The sequence below is a fragment of the Tachypleus tridentatus genome, chromosome 11, assembly GCF_004210375.1.
Source record: "Tachypleus tridentatus isolate NWPU-2018 chromosome 11, ASM421037v1, whole genome shotgun sequence".
Classification (NCBI taxonomy): domain Eukaryota; kingdom Metazoa; phylum Arthropoda; class Merostomata; order Xiphosura; family Limulidae; genus Tachypleus; species Tachypleus tridentatus.
In genome coordinates this window covers 98,874,003-98,898,447 of record NC_134835.1, presented here as the reverse complement: position 1 = coordinate 98,898,447, position 24,445 = coordinate 98,874,003, and the positions used below count along the sequence as shown (strand labels likewise).

Below are 24,445 nucleotides of genomic sequence, written 5' to 3'. Positions count from 1 at the left end.
TATATAAATAATAAAATTATTTTAAATGATTTGGTTTGGTTTGTTTTGAATTTCGCACAAAGCTACTCGAGGACTATCTGCGCTAGCAGTCCATAATTAGCTAGTCATCACTACCCACCGCCAACTCTTGGCTTACTGTTTTACCAACGAATAGTGGGATTGACCGTCATATTACGACTCTCCCACGGCTGAAATGGCGAGCATGTTTGGTGTAACGGGGATTCGATTTTTTAAATGAACTAACTAACATGCACCGTCAGTGAAATAAACAGTTAATCCATGCTGTATGTATTTTCCATTCATTTCTCTGTTGCACTCCAAGTTCATTGGGTATTTTTTTACACACACTTTTGTAGTGTGATTAGCTGGTTAGATTTTCGACGATAAGATATTGAAAAATGTCTTCCGATTAGAAATAATAATTTTTCAATTTGTTTTTCTTTTTTAATTTGCTATTTTTTAAAATTTTGCGTTTCATTTTCTTTTGGTTTTCATTAAGTAAGACAACACAAGGATAGAAACGTTATTTTTTAAGTGCTGTTGAAATAATATAATGCGTTCCGCCCTCGTGTAACTTTGCGCGAAATTAAACAACAACAACAAAAAACAAACGAACACTGAGATCCTGGTAGGCCTAATATATAAGGCTGTTTCGCCCACCACTGAAAGTAGCCATCGATAAGCGAAGTTAACAAGCGGCGTAAAAAATTTGTCTTTCATCGACGTGAATTTTTCTCCTTCCTTTTATTAAACTGTTCAAGCATCTGGTAAAAAGGGTGTTAAGATTTTCATGCAGTGTTAAAGGAGTGATGCGGTACGTTAATTCTATTTCTACATTTACATTAAAATTACTTCTCAGTTTTTTTCCTCATAATTTTGTTAGCGTAATTTTGGTTAGAAAGACTAAACCTGTTGTCTAAGCTTTTAACAAAGAGTGTTCATTATTGCGAGAGGACGAATTCGCAAATAAAAGCAGTGACGTATACTGATCTCTGAACCAGTAAATAATTCAACCTTTTCCTTGACAAATGTCAAAGATTTGCTGAATACCATTCATTGAAAACTGAATTTACATGAATAAAAGGTTTGGTGAACCTGTAACATTTTAGAGTCATAATGTTTCCCTAAGTTTTTTGGTGTTTTTTTTTTTGTGTGTGTGATGTGAACACACACAAACCGCGGCGAGGTAAAAAATTGCTGAACTACAGGTTTCATTGGAAAGACTAAATTGTCTATCTCTTGACTACATTTTAAATACAGTAACATATATGTTATTTCAAAATATTGCGTGATATGTTAAAATGTATTTTATATTTGCATTCTTTTATAGTAAACTGAGTTTTTAATATTATATACAATGTGGTGGTATCAAAAAATAAATAATTTAACATTACTAAAAATCATAAACCTTATTTTGGTGTGTAATGACTTCGATAAAATTAACAATATTTATAATTCACCAGCTTAACCTATTTCACGCCAAAACAGTTGTTTATGAAGTATTCGATAAGAAAAGTAGCGTATTAACCATTACTATATCTATGTGATCCGAGTCGGCCTTGGCTCGTAATGTGCGGGTCACAGGTTCGTATCCTAGTCACACCAAACATGCTCGCCCTTTCAGCCGTGGGGGCGTTATAATGTTACAGTCAATCCCACTATTCATTGGTTTGAGTTTCGCGCTAGCTGTTCCTCATTTAGCAGTGCAAGACTAGACGGAAGCCAGCTTCTCTTCACCATCCACCGAATAGTGAGATTGACTGTAAAGTTATAACGCCCTCACGGCTGAAAGGTCGAACATGTTTGGTGTAACGGAGATTCGAACCCGCGACGTTCTCTGGTTACGAGTCGAGTGCCTTAACTACCTGACCATGCCGGACCATGAAAAAAAGATTAAAAATAATAAATAATATAAACTCTTCACTTGAGAATCATCCAAAACTTACTGGTTATTTTTCTTGTTGATGTTATGGCATTCTAAATTTTTCCCCGTCACAACAAATATACTCGCCCGTTCAGCTGTTGGAGCGTTATAATGTCACGGTCAATCCGACTATTCGTTAGTAAAAAAATAGCCCAAGAGTTAGCGGGGGGTGGTGATGACTAAGTCCCCTTCCTCTAGTCTTACACTGCTAAATTAGGACGGCTAGCGCAGATAAACCTCACGTAGCTTTGCGCGAAATTCAGAAACAAACAAACCCAGTCAGACTGACGAGACTTCTATTTAGCCAAATATCCTGGTTAGTACTGTTTATACCATAGTTTACTTTCTATAACTTTTTTATTTAACTTTCATTCTTAAGGTATTATAAATGTAGTATATATAAACAATACGTAACAGTAAGATCGTCTTTTTGTTTATTATTATGTGGTTGTTTGCTGTTTAGCGCAAAGCTACAAAATGGTTTATCTGTTCTCTGCTATTACGGGGATGGAAAGATGGTTTTTAGTGTTATACGACTTCCGACTTACCACTGAGGTAGGAGGTACGACTGACACTAATATTTAACAGGTATTTCTTTACTGACCCTCGGCGGGTATCCATTTGGAAGAATATAATGGTACCTTGTGATTTCCCGTTGAATCAACAGACTTACAATGTTACAAATCTGGTGTTCTATTGTCCTCAGTGAAGAGAGAGCAGATCGCCTATAGTGTCGTATTGCGTTAAATAAACATCAACATACGAGTACCTTATGCTTCTGCCGATGGGACCTTTCTCAGAATGCTGATACTTTCAGAGCCAGCATGGCCAGGTGGGTTAAGGCGTTCGACTCGTCATCCGAGGGTCGGGGTTCGAATCCCAATCACACCAAACATGCACGCCCTTTCAGCCGTGGGGGCGTTATAATGTTACGGCCAATCCCACTATTCGTTGGTAAAATAGTAGCCCAAGAGTTGGAGGTGGGTGGTGATGACTAGTTGTTTTCCCTCTAGTCTTACTTACACTGCTAAGTTAGGGACGGCTAGCGCAGATAGCCCTCGTGTAGCTTTGCGCGAAATTAAAACAAACAAACAAACAAAGCTGATACTTTCTCTGCTCAATTACCTAGCCTGAAGCCAAGTTTATAATACAATTGATTAGTAAAGTTAAAATATCAATCTAATTTTGAACTTAAATCATTACTTCCTGTTATATCATCAACATTTTAATAAAAAATATACTTCTTTAACCAATGGAGACTAAATAAAGAAATCAATATATATTTTTCCAGTTTTTTTGGCAATGCATTTCATTTTATACTTTCGTTTCTTAGACGAACAACAATATTAAGTTTTTATACGTCTTACTATTTCGAATGCCCATTGTTGGTCAAGTTTTATTTCGCATTTTTTTTATTTAAGTTAGCTACGAAATTTGAGGTTGGGGTATATTATAGGGTTGCAACCTCGATATATGGCATGGGCTTAGAGGGCTGAAGACCAGGGTCTCACACTAATTAGAGTTTGTTTGTTTTTTGAATTCCGCACAAAGCTACTCGAGGGCTATCTGTGCTAGCCGTCCCTAATTTAGCAGTGTAAGACTAGAGGGAAGGCAGCTAGTCATCACCACCCACCGCCAACTTTTGGGCTACTCTTTTACCAACGAATAATGGGATTGACCGTCACATTATAACGCCCCCACGGCTGAAAGGGCGAGCATGTTTAGCGCGACGGGGATGCGAACCCGCGACCCTCAGATTACGAGTCGTACGCCTTAACACTAATTAGAGAGCCTCCAGCTATGACTATAAATGTATTGCACGTAGAGGTTCTGTCTCGAGGGACCCTCTATAAATTGAAAATCCTAGGGCCAATGAAACCCTTAATCCAGTCTTGCTGGGGTGGTTAGTACTTTCTCCATTATTTTGAAACGGACTGTACGCTACCATCACAATAATGAAAAGCTCGCTTTCATGTTCTCGATACACTCATGTAGCAAAATTCACCGTCATGTCTTTGTTTATAATTCTTCCACTCTTTCTTTCAGTGCATGGATTTTTGTTTACATACGAAATAAAGGACAAAACAAAACAAAATAAAAGACTATTATAATATTAATTTACTTGCCTAAAACTTAAAATGGGCAAGCATTTGGCAGTTTGAAAGAGATTATCATTTCTTCTTGGAGGCACAGAATTCCACACTCACAAAGCAGTTCTCTGGAGGCGATATGTATGTGGATCTGACAGTGAAAGAGTAATTGCATACTTTCTGATAGGAAACGATTGCTTAGATCTGAATTTTCCTGCTTGCTGCATTACATTCTTTAGTTAAAATTTCTGACTTCATTATGAAGCAATCTGAATACCCGTACAATATTTAGTTGTTCCATAAAACAAAGACTGAAGTACAAAAACAAATTCCTTCATGAAGATTTTAATAAGCGAACTCGGATTGAGAATCTCAACAATTGACAAACAAAAGCTACATAAAATTATAAGAATAATTAAAATACGTAAGATTTGAACAAAACGCCTTCATTTGACAAATGATTTTTTTAGAGACATTCTCGAGTTGTTGTTTTCATTAGATTTTTTCTTTTAAATGCTGATCGAAAGGTGATAACAAACATTTTCAATTACTTCGGCTCCTCAGTGGTAAACTAATGCACCTTTATGTGTAGGATCCACAAATAATCAGAGGTTCGAACAGGAAATGTATTAGGGAGTTATATGAATTCTGAGTTTCGAGACTAAAAGAAACGAAAAACTGGGTAAGAAATTGAAAAATCACGAAAACAATAAGATTAATGAATGCACTGGACAAAAAACGAAACTTTTACTGGAGATAAAAACTTGTAAAGCCTCCGCTTAGCTTGTTGAACAGAAGGTGTTAATAAAATTAGATCATCCAAATTACTAGAGCACACAGTTATATATAAAATGCTATCTCTCTCACTGCACATGAACTAAGCATGGTTAGACCAACAGCAAAAGAAGAGTGAATTTGTTCTAAGCGTATCACCTGACCAGCCTTTGGAAAATATTAATATTTACTTTCTGCTGTGTGTTGTATTTTACAGCAATCTTTCTTTGAAAAACTTTATGTGATACCGTAAGAAAATGAACCAAAACAATTGGTACCTATCTAACGAAGAAAACACACACCAGGCGTGCATCACATACTTCCTTTTTTGTTTCCCTTGACTTTTAATTTTGAGATAAGATATTGGTGTTGAAACTGGTTTTCTCATCCCTTCACACATCATTACAACACTTTTGTTTCATTCTGGTTAAGCACAAAGTTGCACAGTGCTTTGCTCACCACGAGTATCAAAACCAGAATTCTAGTGTCGAAAGCCTGCAAAATCAATACGTATAAATCCCTTTGTAAATGTATTTTTACTTGTAATTATGGCAACGGTAATTAACGTTATCTGCCACGGTACCTAATTTTAAACTACTAACTATGGAGAAGACAGCCAGCCAGCAGCACCTTGCTACGAAGCGACCACGTTAAATGATGGACTATTACTTTTACAACGCACTTATAACTTAGAGTTAGGTATCACATAGGTTCGAATTCCGCTTGTTAGTCCTAAAATCCATTGTTCTGCTACAGGACTAACTCATGTCCTTATAAATGTATACATGTGAAACCTTTTTAAAATATTTCTCCCTTGGTTTGGTTTTACATAATAATATTAACTTTTTTTTTTCAATAATAATTCACACAACGCATGCAAGATAAAATCAGCTTCATAAAATTGATTGGCAGGTTAATAGATAGAAACACGCTTCAATTTTATTAAAAAATAAATAAATGCACTCAGTGGCACAGCGGTATGTGTGCGGACTTACAATAATAGAATTCTGGTTTCGATATCCGTGGTGAGCAAAGCACAGATAGCTCATTGTGTAGCTTTGTGCTTAAATACAAAAAACGAGAACAATAACGAAGCTTTATTTGATTTTAGTATTGTATGTATAACATTTAAGATAAAGAAAACATGTTGTGGGAATGAAAACTTAGCTCACTTTTGTTGAATCATAGTACTGATGGTGAAAACATTGAATAATGAAATACTTTGGATGTCTATTCTTTCAGCAATAAAATGAATTCATGATGAACTGGATAAATTAATGACGCGTGTTTGTGTTTTTTCTTATAGCCAAGTCATATCAGTCTATCTGCTGTGTCCACTGAGGGGAATAAAACCCCTGATTTTAATTCTGTAAATCCTAAGACTTATCGCTGTCCCAACTGGGGACAAATTAATGGCACTACTTGGCTTGGTTTGAATTTTGCGCAAAGCTACACGGGGCTGTCTGCGCTAGTCATCCCTAATTTAGTAGTGAAAGACAAGAGAGAAGATTGTTAGTCATCACTGCCCATCGCCAACTCTTAGGCTACTCTTTTGCCAACGAATAGTGAGATTGACCATAAAATATAAATGCCCCCACGGCTGAAAGAGCGAGCATGTTTGGTGGGATGGAGAGTCTAACCTGTGACTCTTAGATTTTGAGTCGAGTACCCTAACTACCTGGTCTATCTGAGAGATGGTGATGTTAACCATTATCCTGGAAACTTCTGTATGTACCAAAAATTCCACCTTTCACTCACGTGCCTTTATTGTCACAATTAGTATTTTCAGGTAAATCTGCCCTGAAACTAATAGCTCATGGTCTTTGAGAAAATGTTCTTAAATGCAAAACAGAAAATACTAACCCTATTGACTGAAAGAATGAAACGATGGAATCACTTTACCTACGAGTTTAAAGTGAAACCATTTAAATGTTATTTTCCAGAGAAACGGCCAATTGTGTTGGCTCATTTGAGGTCACGTGATGAAGCCCTAGTGTTTCTACTAAATGGATCAATTTTCACAATAATTTTGGACTTTTAAAAAAAAAAAAAACAAATAATGGCGTTCACATAAAGAAAATAGATTCTTGAAGCGGGAATAACCAGATAAATAACGTAAGGTAAACTTGGTCTCACACGGTTCAGAAATGTACGAGATTCAACACAGAATGATTACTTACATCCATTACTTCCAATGCTGGCCCGGCATGGCCAGGTGCGTTGAGGCACTCGACTCCTAATCCGAGAGTGTTGGGTTCGAATCCCCGTTACGCCAAACATGTTCGCCCTTTCAGCCGTGGGGACGTTACAATGTGACGATCAATCCCACTATTCGTTGGGAAAAGAGTATCACAAGAGTTGGCGGTGGAGGGTGATGACTAGCTGCCTTTACTCTAATCATACACTACTAAATTAGAGACGGCTAGCGCAGATAGCCTTCATGCAGCTTTGCGCGAAATTCAAAAACAGAAAAACTTCCAATGCTTGGTCTTTGAAATGTTAACTTATAGCTGTTATCACAAGAAACAGGATAAGAACACAAATAATTAACATTTTCTTCTTACCCCAAATAACTACGAACTTTTATCTTTCAACAAATATATTAATCGTCAGTCCAAACAAAGCAAGAATTAGTTGCAAAACCTGACATTTAACTGTACAAAAACCAGATATTTTACCTATGCGAGTTCTCTGTCATAATATGTACCCATTATTAACATGGTATTTTTTTATTGTTATAAGATAATAGGTTTTGCAGTTTTCAGTCTTAATAATTGAATTCTTTCTGTTGTTTACTTTTCACGTCCATTTCTTAGGTCTTTCCACTGTAATAATATGCTAATAATGGATGACAATACTATTGGACTATAACATTTTTGGTATTTCCGAGCACTGTTATATTATTTTTCTTATGTACTACTTTAGAAACACATCTGTATTTTGTATTTGTATTTTGAAGTGTGTTTTGTATGTTACTACGGATTAAAGCACCATGTGACACCGTACTCCCCGTGCCATGGGCACGTTCAATTTGCTAATATTTGTACATTTATGTCTTCGATTACGTTATTCGTTCTGCTTCTAATGTATAAGTACATCATAGTGATATCCACACCGCTATAATATCCTAATATTGTTGTAACGCTTTATGATATTCTTGTAATTGTGTGCACTGCTATAATAATATCTTAACATGGCTATCATGCACATTGTCCAAACTCACCATGCTCCCACCTGTTGTAATATCCTGATGTCTGTGTAACACATAATATCCTACTCATCCTGTTCCCCACTGCACTGCATAATATCGTAGTCCTCATGACTTTATACTGCTATAATCTCCTGATATGGTTATAATGTAACATGGACAACATGGGACCAATGTCCCATCCTCTAAACTAAATTAACCCAAAAAACTGCAAAAAATTAATGGCAGCCTCTATCATTCATTCATATACCCATTGAGCCTTTTATTAAACTCATTTACATTTATTACCTCTATTACATGTGAACGCAACCCAATCCAAATGCAAACTACCCTGCTAGAAAAAGGAAACTGTCTTAGCTGAAGATGACTCCTATTCTGCCAAAATTTGTACTTGCGTCCCGTAATTCCTCTGTGCTCTCTGTTAAATATCAATTCGCTTTACAAACATAAACACCTTAGTCAGGTCTCTCTTAACTATTTTCAAGAAAATACAATGTGAGAGGTTTCAGCTTTTCCTCGTATGACAACCCCTCCATCACAGACACCTTTATAGTAGTCCTTTCCAACAATTCAATGCTTTCCTAAGTAAAGAAGCTCGATACTGAACACAATATTCAATATGTGACCTAACCAGTGACCTATACAATGAAATACTAGCCTTTTTAGACATGTATTCAATATTTCTGTAGATACAACCTAAAATCCTATTTGCCCTAACAGGATGACTTTAGTGATATATCAGATATCACACCAAGATACTTTTCTTTCATAACACTCTTCAGGTTTTTCCCATCCAAACTATAATAACTCACAAACAATATCTTGTGTTTATTATAATTAAAACCAACCTGCTATTTATTTGCTAAATTCACTACATGATATAAATCCTTTTGTAAATCATCAGTATCCTCTTCCCAACTAGGAACATCCAATAATGTATTGACTATTCCTTCATCTATGTCATTGATGTAAATAAATAAAGAAATAAGGTCTTAAGACTGTACACTGAGGTAACCCGTTTCGAGCATTAATCTTGTCAGTTTGAATGAACTCTCTTTGTAACAACCCTTTTATTTATAAAGCCGCTCTTCTATCCATTTAATTAAATTATCCCCCACACCTATAAAGACAATATTTACAAGCTGTTTATGTGGCACCTTCTCAAATGCTTTCTGAAAATCCAGACATACCAAATCTACACACTTATCATCCGCTACACAAACAGTAATGTTTTCAAAGAATGTCAAAAGATTTGTAAGGCAAGATTTTCCCTTAGTGAAACTATGCTGATTATCCAATATAATTCTATAATTACTGGAACAATTTTTATGACCTTTCTTTAAAAGGAGAATCACATTAACTAACTTCCAATCCCCTGGTACCCGCTCACTATTCAAGGAAGAACAATAAAACCCTTGGGAAGATATTGACTGGTTCAGAACCAGTATCGTTCTTTAAACTTCCCAATTCTCTTTCTTAACCAGCTCAGAATTAATGCAGTCATCTTGTTTGATATCCTTCCCATTTAAGATGTGGTTAAGGCACTAGAGTTGTAATCCGAGGGTTGCTGGTTCGAATCCCCGTCACACCAAAGCATGTTCGCCATTTCAGCCGTGGGGGTGTTATAATGTGACTGTCAATCCCACTATTCATTTGTAAAAGAGTAGCCCAAGAGTTGGCGGTGGATAGTAATGACTAGTTGCCTTCTCTCACGTCTTACAGTGCTAAATTAAGGACGGCTAGCGCAGATAGACCTCTGTAGCTTTGCGCAAAATTCAAAACAAACCAAACCTTTCTTTATATATTTAGGAATATAAGCCACTTACTAAAGTACTTAATACATTAACTAAACTTTATTGTTTAGATTATTTTAATATTATGAAACCAAACCTTTCTTTTTATATTTAGGAACATAAGCCACTTACTAAAGTACTTAATACATTAACTAAACTTTATTGTTTAGATTATTTTAATATTATGAAACCAAACCTTTCTTTTTATATTTAGGAACATAAATCACTTAATACATTAGCTAAACTTTAGCGTTTAGATTATTTTAATATTATGAAAGCTGTTACCTCAAAATTTCATATCTTCCAAGCTTTGCTTTTACAGCTCTCGAAACATGTTCAAATGTTTTTTGTTTTTGTTTTTTAGATTTCGCGCAAAGATACTTGAGAGCTATCTATGCTAGCCGTCCCTAATTTAGCAGTGTAAGACTAGAGGGAAGGCATGTTGTCATGACCACCCATCGCCAACTCTTGGGCTACTCTTTTACCAACGAATAGTGGGATTGACCGTCACATTATAACGGTCCCACGGCTGAAAAGGCGAGCATGTTTGGTGCGACGGGGATTCGAACCCGCGACCCTCAGATTACGAGTCGAGCGCTTTAACCCTCTGGCCATGCCGGGCCTGTTTTAAATAAAGGCAGAAATACTGCCAATAAGTTTCATTCTGCCTTTCTCTTAATCTTACGAAAAACTGTAATGATTAGAAATTCTTATTTATCCTCGAATTATTCATTATTTGAAAATAAAATGCATCTAAATAGCAAAAACTATTCCAGTTTTGCTATACATTTCTATTCTTATATTGAGTTCCAAGTAGTGCAAGAGCACTTTTGCCATCCTTAAACTAATAAATCATTGAAATGGTGACTGTGAATTAAAACATCTCTATAAATTAGTCAGTGAGAAGTAACCGGACATGCAGTTATAAAGGAGAATGCCGGTGTATTACAGTCTTCTGTGAAATATGATGTCATAAAAATTCCAAGAAGTTACTGCTAGAACAAGTCTCCAATGTTACAATTCTGCAAGGAACAATTCATATAGATTCTAAGAAGTAACTGCTACAATTAACATTCAACTTTACTATTCTGCAAAGAAGTATTCAAATACAATTCAAGAGGTTACTGCTACAATCAACATCCAATGTTACTATTTTGCAAAGAAGTGTTCAAATACATTTGAAAAGGTGACTGCTACAATTAACATTCAATGTTAGTATTTTGCAAAGAACTATTTAAATACATTCCAAAAGATGACTGCTACTGTTATCATTTATTACTTTTCTGCAAAGAATAATTTCAAATATATTCCAAGAGATGATCTGCTACATTTAGTCTCCGATGTTACTTCCAAGAATCAGCCACTTGCCAGTGACTAGAAAATTGAGATCTGAAATTTCCACAAACTCCTCCAAATGGTCTCAAGAAATTTCTCTGGGCAGGACATTCAAAGAAATTGAATATTGACATTTATTTTCCAGACGTAAGTCGTACGTGCTTTACAACAGGGAGCATTGTCCTACTGAGATGGTATTCAAATTTTTGACTAGTATATCTTTCATGGCCACTGTGACTTGTTAGTTGTAGATCTTTTGATAACCATGTGCACCTAAAAAATAGGTACTATGCTTATGGTTCAGATCACAGTTCCCACCATAACACCTCCATCAAACTCTTTCATAGTTCGCACAGCATAATAAAGTTGAATTTGTCATCTGCTTATCTCCAAGGCCCATATATAGCCATCACTTTAAAGCTGTCTGTAGTGTTTCTCACATCTCCGCTAGTTTCAAGTAAAACTGTACAGTCTTATTTACAAGAGACCACATCTGTCACTGTTTTACACATTGACTCCATCCACACTTTCTGGAGTATATAATATTTTCTTTCCCAAAAGTACTCTAGCATGCACATATACATTGAAACTGCTAGTCTAACTGTCTCAGCTCGGCATGACCAGGTGGTTAAGACACTCAACTCGTAATCCGAGGGTTGCAGGTTCGAATCCCGTCACACCAAACATGCCTGCCCTTTCAGCCTTGGGGGCGTTATAATGTGACAGTCAATCCCACTATTCTTTGGTAAAAGAGTAGCCCAAGAGTTGGCTGTGTGTGATGATGACTAGCTGCTTTACCTCTAGTCTTACACTACTAAATTAGGGACAGCTAGCGCAGATAGCCCTCGTGTAGCTTTGTGCGAAATTCAAAACAAACCAAAGTAATAATATCATGTATTTATACTCATAAAGTTTCCCTACAAACTGTGTGGAGTGGATCATGTTGCATGTTCAAAGGAGTTTCGAAACCCGGATTCTAGAGTTGTAAGTCCGCAGACACACTACTATGCTGCTGGGGACGCCCTCTCTCCTATCATTTGTAAATTATGGACGGCTAGAGTAGATAGTCTATGAGTAGCTTTTTGTGAAAATTAGGAAACGACATTTTGTATGTGTGTGTGTGTGTGATGAGATTCCGTCGTAAACAGTAAATAATACATATGTATATATATATATACATATATATAATGTTTGTAAATTATGGTTGTTGGTTATTTATTAGTGTTTAACGTTTCTGAAATGAAAATATTTTAATTAGTTTGTACTGTCATCAGTTATCGAACCATGAAAGTTTGAAATTTAACTTTAGAGAAATGTGATTCAGTATGTTCGATATCTCAATGACTGACGATATTCCGCTTTTAAAACACTAGTCGGCATAAGAAAACCAAACAATTTAAACCTTCTAAGTAGTAGGAAAAAATTCTGATTAAAAAAAAACAAATAGGAACAATGTGTAAGTGTTTGGGGATAACATTTTCAAAAGAAAAAAAAAACATACTAAATTTCGGTACAACTTTCCTTGAAACAAGACGTATTATGATCAGCAAATTGAATTTAAAAGAATAAATACCTTCGCACCTCCAAAAATTATAACATTGTTAAAACATTTTCTTTTCAGGCATACTGTTAATAATTAAAAAAACATAAAACCGATAATATCAAGTATTATTTTATTTTTTTAGTATTAATATTGTTAAAGTATTGTTTAAGGAAACATCTTAATACTTCGATAAAACAATTTTGTTCAAGAATGATGTTCTTTAGGTCGAAATATTTATAATTTTCCCTTTCTTTAATTTGAAACATTCATTTTTAATGGTTTGTTCACAGTGAAGAAACTAGTTTGTTTTTTTTACGGTAAAAATACTATTTCCATATTATTTCATTGAGAGAAGATTTGAAGCAACAGTAGATTCGATATCCGTACCGATGCTACCGCCCCCATTATGTCTGACTTCTTGTTCGTTCAAGAAAAGAATTAAACACGTGTAAATATGTTACATATCGTAGTTAAGGTGATAAGTTAATGTCATTTCACAATAAAATGTAGTTTGTTAGTGTTAAAAACAGTCGATACTGATTAACAGATCTGAAGTAAAAAAAATTATAAAGATAACGTTTTGCAATAAAATTATTTTTTGCTTTTATGTAATAAACTATATCGAGAGTTGCCGCTACCCTAGTCTTCTGGACGCTCCTGCCACCTAGCAAGTAGATCGATAAAGACTACGGCAGCACTAGACATGCCACTTGACGTAGTCCAGTGCATTCACGGCTGCGATAGTTAATACATACATTAGAAGCTTTGAGAAATTAAAATTTTCCTAGAAGGAATCATTCCCCTACAGAATGAAAAGCTGGTTAACTAATTACATGAATGAACACAAGTAGTTATAAGAAGTGCTTCGAAACCTACACTGAATTGGATAAGGTTAGAGCCTCGCCCTAGGCGTGTAATGCCTTCTTCTGTCTCTTTTTGCTTTTAAAAATTATTTGCTTTCGTGCGAACGATTTCAAACTCCAATATGGAAGCCCAGTGTTTTGTCTGCGTCTACGTATTTTTGGAAGATTTTATCCGTACAATTACGGTGTGAGTGTTCCTATATGATAGAAGAAAAAGCGTTCAACTGGATTCTTTTACAGTTGTTATTTCTTTCGCGGACGAATACCTCGGTGAAAGGGCTTTGAAATGTGAAAGAACATAACGAAATGCAAATACTTGGATTACCTTCTTGTCTTATGATATGAACAATTTCGAACCTGAATAAACGACTTGTGGCTAAATTTAACCGACTCTTACAACTGACACTTTCGCCCCGATCGAAACAATGAGTAATAAGCCTAAAAGTGTGGCGCCTCTCAGGATTTAGACACTGTTCTTTGACGTCATCAACGAACGGTGGTCTGATGCAGGGTATGGATAAGTAAAACTTGCTCTCAAATGGCGGACTGGCAATCATTTCGAGTCTGGTGGTTAAAATGCTTTACATTGAACTTTGTAAATGGCGTAGTCTCACGATTAATGAGTGACTCGGCAAAAAAGGTAAGTTTATGACTGACAGCCAGCATCATTCTGTATATTAGTCTGAAATTAGACTTTGTCACCATACTAAAATTGGCTTCATTTAAATTTATATTAAACAGAACATATACGCCTCATCATTTGATCATTTTAGTTATTTTTAACATAATATTACTGTACACTAGCAATTATATTTGTTTTTAAGACTATTAATTTAATACGTGTCTTTGAAAGTGTGAAATGGTTTCGAAACTGCGATTTAATTAGATTTGTTTTTCGTGATCTCGTAAGCTACACTTTGGTGTTTTTTCTGTATCATAAGATATTTTACTTTTGAATCTTAAATATTAAAAAGAATAACCACAACAATGTTCTTCGGTACGGAATAGTAGCGCTATTGAATTTTCTCTGAAAGTAATGTAATACAGCATTAATGTTGATTTGGTGGTAAACGGGATTGTGTAGATCTTTTAGCTAGCATCACAGATATTTTCAAAACACAAATTAATTGTCACTGTAAGTGTGGAAGAGTGCTGTTCTTGTGGTATATATAGCTCTCGATTCTGAAACTAGCGAACCGGTTTCGAATACTAGCGATATCACAAAATAGTTATCCTCTCTTTAATTCTGGGTGCGTTACATAAGTTACAGTTAATCTCTTAACGTTGATGGTATGCGGTAGAATTCTGATGATTGGGCGTCTTTCCTCTGGTTTATACTTCAGTATGAGAGAGCCTTTGCACCTTTTCCATAAATACGAAATATCGATATTCTCTGATGTGATACTGTATCTAAATTAATGTTAACTAAACGTGTAATTACTTATATCGATAAATAAACTGTTATTTACCTGAATGACCCCAGGAACACAACGTTATGTGTACAGATTTATACCACTAAAAGCAGGTTTCGATACTCGTAGTGGGTAGAGTACAGACGATCCTCCGTGTGGCTTTGTGCTTAATAACAAACTACAACAGTAACAAAATTTATCTGAGTTTGATTAATTGTTTTATTTAAAATCGAGGTGCTGTTCTGAAATGATTACAGACACTTCAGATTGTCAACCCGTTATGTAAAATGAGCTAATTAATCAACTAAACAAATGTAAAAGAAACTTAAGATCCAAAACAAGTGTAAATTTTATCACCTATTCAGCTTTAATGTTAATATATCTGCTTAAGTTGTAGTAAGAAATGAATTTCGAATTTGGTATTAGTAACTGCTGAGCTCTGAAATTTCTGTAAAGATGTTTTTCTCAGTTTTAATTAACCTTCAGTAGTGTACGTCTCTATAAGCTAAATATATTATCATTTTTAACATGACTTACCAAAATAGTCTCGTGTGCCTGTTTTTTACTGTTATAGACAAAATGTGTTATCTCTTTTTAATGTGATTTATCAAACAGTTTTATCCTATACATTATTTCACTATTATAAACTAAATATATGTAACTAGTTATCAAATATTTTCGCCTCCCAGTGGCACAGCGGATTTACAACGCTACAAGCAGGGTTTCGATACCTATGGGGGGGCAGAGCACAGGTAGACTACTGTGTAGCTCTGTGCTTAACTTCAAACAAACGCTTATTTTCCATCAAGGACTAAGTCTTGTCAGCACCAGACAACTGAAGAAACTTGGTTTACTCCTGAATATCTGAAGTACGACATCGTTTGCTCAGTTAGTTTAATAGGTTGAAAATTTATTAATTATCTTTCGGATCACACTGCAGCGCTAGATGTCACCATAGATGCAGTTAATCTCTTTTGTCGTAAGTCACCATTTTCAGCTGTAAAATCACTGATGACGTTAGTTCAATTAAGGAAGAACTAAATGACGAGGGCACAAAGTTTTTTTTTTTTTTTTTCCAGTTCCTCACTTACCAAAACCAATGACTTCTCATTGCCTCACACTCCTCATACGATTTATCCACCGTCGTTCCCATGACCTGATGGAGTCACAGTTTAGCCACTAATAATTATTACAGTTTAATTAAGTGATATGATTAGATACTCTTAGATAATTCCTTCAGACATGGCTCAGTCTCACTTGATCATTTTTGCCAACCGCAGTGTACTGATTACTGTTCAACCACACCACATCATCCGCTCGTTTTGAAAGTGACCACTCTTCATGTCTTTACGCTTCAGTTTTTAATTACATTTGTTCTTGTTTTGTACCATAATTTCGTCTCATTTTCATTACCTCTCAAGGAATGTTACAAACAATTACAGTTAATATTACAGGTCATTTCTCTTGGTTGTTGTTGTTGTTTTGAATTAAGCACAAAGCTACACAATGGGCTATCTGCCCACCACGGGTATCGAAACCCGGTTTTTAGCGTTGTAAGTCCGCAGACATACCGCTGAGCCACTGGGGGGCTATTTCTCTTGGTCGTTTTCTAATAATCCAGTCAACCTTAAGATGGTTAGAACGACACAGAAGGTAAATATTTCTCAACATCTGATATAATTTCTAATTTAGGTTAATTTCCGCCATATTAGTGAAAGTACTGGTTTGCTTACTTTATTTCAAACAAACGTACACATACAATAATTAAACAAATGTTTAACAATGACCTTTCTAAACATTGATTTTTGCTAATGAAGATTATTTTGTTGTACTAATTAACAGTGTTTTCTTTTATACTTTAAAAAACCGATGTAATTATTCCTAGAAGAAAGTATGTACAGATTAAAATGTATTCTAAAGCGAGGCTAAGTGGCTTGTCATATTCATTCCTAAATTTAAAGATGGCATCTGTTTGGATATATTGAAACAGAGAAAAACTTTTTATCAAACCAAAAGACCTCTGACAAAGTTACAACACGTATTTTTACTGAATTGAATTCGTCAGAAAAATATCGCAGTGGACTTTGAAACACTTCTACTTTCCAATCAGAGCCCGGCATGGCCAGGTGGGTTAAGGCGTTCGACTCGTAATCTGAGGGTCGCGGGTTCGAATCCCGATCGCACCAAACATGCTCGCCCTTTCAGCCGTGGGGGCGTTATAATGTGACAGTCAATCCCACTATTCGTTGCTAAAAGAGTAGCCCAAGAGTTGGCGGTGGGTCGTGATGACTAGCTGCCTTCCCTCTAGTCTTATACTACTAAATTAGGGACGGCTAGCACAGATAGCCCTCGTGTAGCTTGGCGCGAAATTGAAAAACAAACAAACTTTCCTATCACTTCTCTAGATGGTCCCATCCTTTGGTGATAAACGTTTAAGTTTTCCTATAAGGGATTTATAAACGGCATATAAAAAGTTCGGAAAGACTGATTATTATAAACAAGCTACTTCCTTAGAAGATTTATACATTTATTTGTGATAACCTTGAAAAAAAAGTTGTAATCTGACAGGTTTATTTACCATACCTCAGTTAATCGATTTCGCCGCCATTGTTCGTGAGCAAGGAAAGACAGTGTAACAACAAGTATGTCTATCGAGCTTCTAACGTTGGTTACATAACTTATTGTGGGTATAAATTATAATGTTTCCTCTTTAATGTAGATCAAGGTTGTTGTATAGGGTTCTTTGTTCTGTTTCCATAATACGTAGTCATTGGTTGTTGTGGTTTGTTTTGAATTTCGCTCACAACTATTCCAGTGCTATCTGCCCCAGTCGTCTCTAATTTAACGAAGAAAGACTAGATGAAAGTCATCACCACCAATCGCCAACAAATACTGGGATTGATAGCACATTATAAAGCTCCCCACGGCTGAAAGGGTTGAGTATTTTTAGTGGGACAAGGATTTGAACCCGCGACTCTTAGATTGCGAGTGAAGTGCCCTCTGACCGACCACCTTGCCGTGGTTGTTGTGAAATCACACCAGCAGGTGCTGATCATTTACAAGGAGGATTATAGTCCAAACTAAAGTTCTCGAAAAGGATGGCAAGTCTTCGAAAAGAAACTAACTGCATTGTGATTTGATGACAATAACCTAGCCTCACTATCTTAACTAATGTCTTAACTGTTTTAACTAATGTTCCTTGGTGAATTTTAATATCAAAATATGTTAACATGTAAGAGAATGGTGATAATTATCTAAACCGAGAGAACATTATTTTATAAACAGCCTTGATATACGTTAATTCAATTAAAGATGTCTTTATTTCCATTTGTAGTGTAGCAGATTAACGGTTTTTACGTTGAATAAAAAAATAAAAGGCGTACAAACTGTTTTTATAACATTACACGGACTCAGCTTATAGCATACTTACATTCGAAACCTACTCTGCATAATGTAATTCAGAAATGTGAAATTCGAGTTACAAATTTTCAACCTGAACAACATTTTGTGATGACAGTGAATAAACGGTCAGTCTTTTGTGCGCCTATTAACGGAACTAATTCTTACTTCTATAACGCACTCAGTAAGGAGCGTATTCAGCAACATGACGTCTCGAACAATGGATTTCTTTTATCAGTAGTCATACTGGCCTTGAAAAGTTTGAGAATTCATTTAACTAAATACGACGTTTGAATAAAAAAAATATACGTCTCCATATTGTCCTTTAGACCAAAATGCTTTAATTCTGTTTGAGGTACTGATTTATAAACTAGCTAGTGTTCAACTGAAAAAAGTGAACATAACATTTGCTAGCGTTTAAAGATATTATGATTAAATCAAAGGACATTACATAAAGGTATCTCTACTACAGACATAACAAAATGAAAAAAATGTCTGAAACTTTTTTTGGAGACAAACTATAAAACAAAGACACTGCAGAAAACTTATGAAATAATACATTATTACCGACTGAAAAACTATTGTCTGTAATACGTATAAAGAAACTAACGAAAAAAAACATCAAGACTAAAAATCATTTTTCCTGAACCCCTTTAGAGGGGACACCAACATCAAGGACATCAGTGACTGTGACATCAGTATTAAACTTATCTTTACAATTTTATAACAGCGTTTATATAGGAAATGTTTGTATGCAAATTAGAAAGAACATATAGCAATATTAAAATCAGTATCTTAAGTTATTTTTCCTGATAATCCACTCACTCAGTAGCGCAGCAGTATGTCTGCAGACTTACAACGCTAGAAACCGCATTCCGATACCCGTGATGGGCAGAGTACAGATAGCCCTTTCTGTATTTTTGTGCTTAACTACAAACAAATCTTTTCCTGACAAATTGAGAAACAACAACAACAAACATAATAAATAACTTGTAATGCATCATCCTAAGATTATCTGTATGGAATATTTGGTGATGTGGCCCGTTTTCTTTAGTTTCTCCTAACGTTTTCCTTAGATAAGAATTGTTCTTAAAATTAGTTTTGTATTTTTCTATGGACGAGGACGGCACTTTTGTTGTATGTAAAAACCTTTAAAAACTTAACAACCTAACCAGTGTGCATATAGATATTAGATTTACAGTTGAATCTCAGAAATTTCCTTTTCTTCGTATTTCGTTCAAAAAATACAAGAAAGCAGCTGGTGATTGCAAGGGCACCGCTACCCGCCGTAAAGATTCAGGAATTCTGCCCCAAGAAGCAGCTACTATACAAAATAACGAAAAAACACAGTTGTGATGTATTATTACAGTTTATGTTTGATAGTTTCGGGATATAGTGAAATACATTCAGAGCAGAGGGTGTATGGGCTGGTGGACGGCCACTGCTCTGACTGATTTGTGTTCAAATTTTGCTCGAAACGAAATATCGAATATTGCAACACAGGGCGTTCTGTGTTTTGTTTTGAGTTGTTTCAATAATTGTTACTGGTGATTTGAACGTTTACTTATTGTATACTTGTTCCCTTCGATAATTAATTAAACGGTTATCACGCACTGTAACACGACTGTGTTTTATGTACTTAATGCTTGGTTTGATAAGTTCGTTCAGATTTCTTTTAATGGTAATCTTGTGCATATCTTACTCGAGAAATCATTCAAAATTAATGAGACAATTAGGGTTTGTACTAGGAAGAAATCAAGAATACCAAATGTACTTCCGTAGGATGTATTCTGTTTCAAGAGTTTTAAAAAATATATATTAAGAAAATTTTTATCTCTTGCTATTAAAGTTCGTATGATATATTGTGTTGTTTGTTTTTGTTAATTTTGCGCAAGCCTACACTAAAGCTGTTTGCGCTAGCTATCCCTAATTTAGCAGTATAAGACTAGAGGGAAGGCAACTGGCCATCACCACCAACCGCCAACTCTTGGGTTCCTCTTTTACTAACGAATAGTGAGATTGACTGTTAAATTATGACGCCCCTACGGCTAAAAGAGCGAGCATGTTTGGTGTGACGGCATTCGAACCTGCGACCCTTGGATTACGAGTCGAGTGCGTTAACCAGCTGGTCATGCCGGGCCATATAATAGTGTTGTAGTATACAGAATGCACAGTTCTTCTCGTGACTGATGGCATGCGCACGTTTTACTGACGTCACAACAGTAGCGTCCCTTAGGTGACGTCATTTTAGTGTCTGCTGACTGACTGACAGACAGACAACACACTACTGTATGATGGCGTGACTGGTTGATACGGGCGACAAATTCAGGCGGTTTTCAGCCCTGTTTCGGAGAAATTCCACGCGTGTCACAACGGAATAATTATTCCTTGAACTTTATTAACTGCCTTGACAACAAAATCATTAGTAAAGCCAAAACATTATCTGCGGTTTATCCACACAAATTGGATAGAACAACAAAGAAACACTAATTTAACCTCATTATATGTTTATAGTTGGATCTCCAAGAGATGCCACATAGTTAGATTGGCGATAAATTTTAAACAGATATTTTCTGCCGAATAATGAAATTATTTCCAAATATTAAAACATAAGGTTATAAAAAAATTTGAATAAATTGTTTCTTCTCCATTCGGCTTACTTATTGTTATGTTAAAGTACTAGTTATGAAAAAGCTGAAATGAAAAACATTATGTGGTTATTCTCTATAGTTGCAGAATATTGCAGCATAATTAACTTTCTTCGAGAGTTTCATATAGATAATTAAAATGTTCAAGGAAGACATAAAGAAGTAAATTGTTTAATAAATCTACAAGTCGAACTGGAAAATCTATATAGTTCTTGGATCTATAACACTTTCAAACAATGGGTTTAATGTAAATCAGTGTAGCGATATTTAACGTTTTGTTTGGTCGAGAACAAATAGAAATATGCTTTAAAATCAATCCTTAAACATTCCAAGCTAATCAGATTATCTATTAACAGCAGGCATGAAAAAGGAAGCAATTCCAAATATTCGTAGAAACCAGAGCTAATACATATTTTGGCAGTAACGAATTTGTGAGCTAACTTGGCAGTACTGAAAAAACAAGAACGTCAGCTCATTTTATGCCATGTACATAAAAAACAAGAACGCCAACTCACTTTATTCTAACAAGCAAAAGAGTTGGTACTAGAGAAAATAATCCTCAGTGGGGTATGATTAGCATGCCAGAGTATGGTTAAGAAAGTCAATTGTTCGAGTTGCGACGTGCCGTTGAATACACTAGTCACTTTCAGTTGAAGGTGTAGTCTATAACTCTGATAATCAATCCTGTTATTCGGTTAAGACAGTGGTTCCCAACCTTTTTTATGCCCCGCACCCCTAAAAAAACTTAATATGTTCTCGCACCCCCAAGGGCACCCCTGGTTGGGAACCACTGGGTTAAGAGTAGCCGTATGGACGGAGGGCGCTACTGATACGGATTGGTTGTTATCTGTCCTATATTTGTTAGTTAAGGGAGGGTACACCGGGCCCTTGAAAACGTTTCTGACCTTGCCCTTTAACTCGTGTGTCACATAAAGTTTCGATAAGATTGAAAATACCAAATACTGAAATATCGTGTACTTTATAGCGAAGCTGTAAATCCTCTAACTACTAGAAGGATTACATTTATCAGCATGTGGGGGTGAGGTGTTTTGTAAATAATAGTAGAACCATTGTGTTTCTAATGTAATGAAAGGGTGTACTCTGATATATTAAAATTATTGTGTTTATTGGTATAGATAATTGAGTAATATCTTAGCAATGTTAGGATTATAGTGTTTATCAGTAACGTGGAAAATAATTTTTCATAACAGTATGACACTTGAGGTGTTTATTATTATGTAGAACTACAAGGTTTCCTGATACTATTAAAACTAAGTAGTTATTGTTACAATGTGGTTTGGAGTTCCCTATAAAAATATTTGTCAGTTTAGTGAACGTGTAATTCTGTTATAGCATCATAAGCAAGAGTTTTTGCAAAATACTGAAATAGGGAGCTATTAATCACGACAAGAACCAATATTTTATCGAGTGTACTGAAATAGTGAGTTTCCTGACAGTGGAGTTTATCAGTATTTTGAAATATGGAGTTTTCCTCACATTGGCGTTTATCAGTGTATTGAAATATGGCGTTTTCCTGACATTAGTTGATTCATTGCGTTCATATCAAAATACTGGAATACCGAGTTTCTCTGACAGTTCCAGAATCGCTGTTTTCGTGAGAATACTGAAATGGGAAGTTTCCTTGACATTAGTAGATTCATTGCGTTAATAAGTATACTGAATTTAGGGTTTTATTTATGATAGTAGTAGAAACGTGGTAAGTTTGAGAATATTAATGAACTGAATCTGCCTATTGAGAGAAAGTGGGACGACGTTTCGGGTTCTATGCTACAGTCTGTTTTTGAAGCAGAATCACTGTGTTAATTAGTACACTGAAGTAATTAGCTTCCCTGACAGCAGTCGAGTAGTCGAACTATGTATCAGAGGAAGAATTATTATATTTATTAGAATACTGAAGTAAGGAGTTTCTCTTAGAGTAGCGAAATCATTGTGTTAACCGGTAAGTTAATGTAAAAAGTACATATGACACCACAAAAAATCATTGTGTTAACCAGTAAGTTAAAGTAAAAAGTACATATGACACCACAAAAAATTATTGTGTCGATCAGTATACTTCAATGGTAAGTTTCTCTGAAAGTAGAATCATTGTTTTAATCAGTGTTACATTTCCCTGACAGTAACAGAGCCACTGTTATTTTTTAACATGCCGCACTCGGGAAATCCCTTAAGAACAATTAGTACACTAAAACAGATGGACCTTAATTATACAGATTCGTGGCTTATGTCAGTAAACAATTGTATGTAAACGATAAATGAGGCTTATAACGTTCGCCTTAAAGGTCACAACTTCATAAAACCCAAGGAAACCGCCAGAGAATACACTTTCATAATGTCTGGAATGTTTTAACTGAATTAATACTACATTTGATTAAAGATGGATGACACGTTCAGTTTTAGTCCTCAAAACCAAAGTCTAAAAATATTTTTAGCGAACACTATAACAATTACATACTTTAGTCTATCATAATATTCAACTAATAGAAAAGACGGACAGAGACTGGTTAGTATCGCTTTTCACCAACACTAATCGAATGTATTATTTTTATGTGAAGTAACAGATTGCTGATTTTTCGAATATCCAAATGTTACTTCGTTTGCTGTTGCTCTATACTGCAGCTACATTTGTTTTTTTTTAATTTAGCGCAAAGCTACTCGAGGGCTATCTGCGCTAGCCGTCCCTAATTTAGCAGTGTAAGACTAGAGGGAAGACAGCTAGTCATCACCACCCGCCGCCAACTCTTGGGCTACTCTTTTACCAACGAATAGTGGGATTAACCGTCACATTATAACGCTCCCACGACTTGGAGGGCGAGCATGTTTGGTGCGACCGGTATTCGAACCCGCGACCCTCGGATTACGAGTCGAACGCCTTAACACACTTGGCCATGCCGGGCCCTGCAGCTACATGAACTGGAAATGCGCAGTGATTCGACTAGTTAAGCTAACGAGTTGAAACTCTTGTTTACGTTATACTTGTCTATAAACCAATTTGGTACCTTAATCAAAATTACTTAATCAAATTAATTAATCAGGACTCGATTGATTTTATTTTGGTGCTATTATAATTTAAGATATTGCGTGACGAGCTAAACCTTACTTAATCCACTTTATTATTAAGACCCGGAACTTATATAACCAGCTGGATGCAGTTCTTGATCAAATAATATTTAATATATTTTTTCCTCGTTAACGAGAATTTAATTAATGTATTATTTAGTTAACCAGAACTTACTTGTCCTCGTAATTGCAACCTCTGATCATCTAGAATTTAATCTGATTTTTAGTAAATATCTTAACGTACTATTTATGTATTATTTAGTTAACCACCACACACACACATAAGTCGAGATTATGTCTGATCACACAAAATACGTTAAGGTTGTTTTTTCTTTTCTACAAAAGCATGCACATCTTCGTACTTCATGTGATCAATTA

The 24,445-nt window shown here is 35.5% G+C and overlaps 1 protein-coding gene across 6 annotated transcripts in view; it reads left to right on the top strand.

The window, feature by feature from the left end:
* Positions 1–24,445, top strand: part of LOC143232878 (sodium channel protein para-like) — a 178,536-nt gene that overhangs the window by 41,619 nt on the left and 112,472 nt on the right. Inside the window, exon 1 of one of the 6 annotated variants that reach the window (XM_076468878.1) lies at positions 13,393–14,170. The exons of the other annotated variants lie outside the window; for them this stretch is intronic. The gene's annotated coding sequence lies outside the window, so the exon portion shown is untranslated. Of the gene's footprint in view, positions 1–13,392; positions 14,171–24,445 lie in introns of those variants that run through there. 6 annotated transcript variants of the gene reach the window in all.